This window comes from Thamnophis sirtalis, unplaced genomic scaffold, assembly GCF_051295495.1.
Source record: "Thamnophis sirtalis isolate CommonGarterSnake01/CBP01778 unplaced genomic scaffold, rThaSir2_p1.2 scaffold_3, whole genome shotgun sequence".
Lineage (NCBI taxonomy): Eukaryota > Metazoa > Chordata > Lepidosauria > Squamata > Natricidae > Thamnophis > Thamnophis sirtalis.
The window spans coordinates 786,104-787,293 of record NW_028261383.1 but is presented as its reverse complement, the minus strand read 5'-3'; positions in this window follow the sequence as shown (position 1 = coordinate 787,293).

The following is a 1,190-nucleotide window of genomic DNA, read 5'->3' as shown; positions in this document are numbered from 1 at the left end:
GGTGGGGTCAAACAGACAGTATAAAGCCAGGGACTTTCAGCATCTTGTTCTCTTTTCTTCTTCACCCAACATCTGGAACATGTGACCCCCCTTTTCTGTTCAGGACTCAAGCCATGTGTTCCTGTCCACCAATAAACCATCTTTCCAAACAGCCTCCATGTCTCCAGTGTCTTTTTCCCCACTTGGAGCCGAACCCATAAGGACATTTCTTCCAACAGTATTTAAATTCCTTTGTGGATATTCTTGGTATTTGTTTTACTGTGATATTTCATCATTATCCATATATACCATGTTACATTCAATATTATTTCTGTTCGTCTTATATTCCATAGAGATATCACTTCAAATAGTCTAAATTTAATGTGATGTGTTTGTAGCTTCAGTAAAGGAGACTCACTTAAATTCATCACTTGCCTCTAACCGGGGTTACTTCTCTCCTTGTCCATGAAATGGCATCTCCTCCCCAGCCCACCCCCCCCAGCACAATGTTTTCCTGGCTGTTTTGCTTGGGAAGTGGTCTTTTCCCTCTTGATCCCATAGAAATATCCTTTGCGACATAGTTGTTAATGTGTTCAGAAACCGGGATCTGCCATTGACTCCTATTGGCTAGTTCAGTGGGGCTTCAGGCATCTCCTCGCCCTCTGTGAACATCTGGATCTGGACACCTGGTTCCCCAGAAGTCCATCCCACTGTAGTACAAGGGAAGACGCCCCCCCCCAACTGGAGGGGAGAGGGAGTTCCCCTCGAGGCTGCTCTCCCACTGGGTCAGGATTCTTCTTCTTCTTCATCTTCTTCATCATCATCTTCTCCTCCTCCTCCTCCAGCTGCAGAAACTCCAGAGGCCCCTAAATCAGTCAAGGGGAAGAGCTGAGGGTGGGAATGGGGGGGGGGGTCCCTGGAGACGTCTCATTGCCCCAACTGGGTAACATCATCAGAGCAGCAACCAACCACCAACCTCAGGGACTTCAAATCTTACGGAGCCTTTTTGCACAACTCTTTCAGGGGAATCTGCAGAGCTTCAGCTTCCAGAGGGCTCAGACAGACAGACAGACAGACAGACAAACGCACACAGAGAAAGAAATAATCACAAAAAACACACAAAAGGGTTTCGGAGCACGTGGTCCTAGTTGAAAGGGAGGGGGGAAGGAGAAGAGGCGGTGAAAGGGCGGAGCTTCAAAGAATAGGCGGAC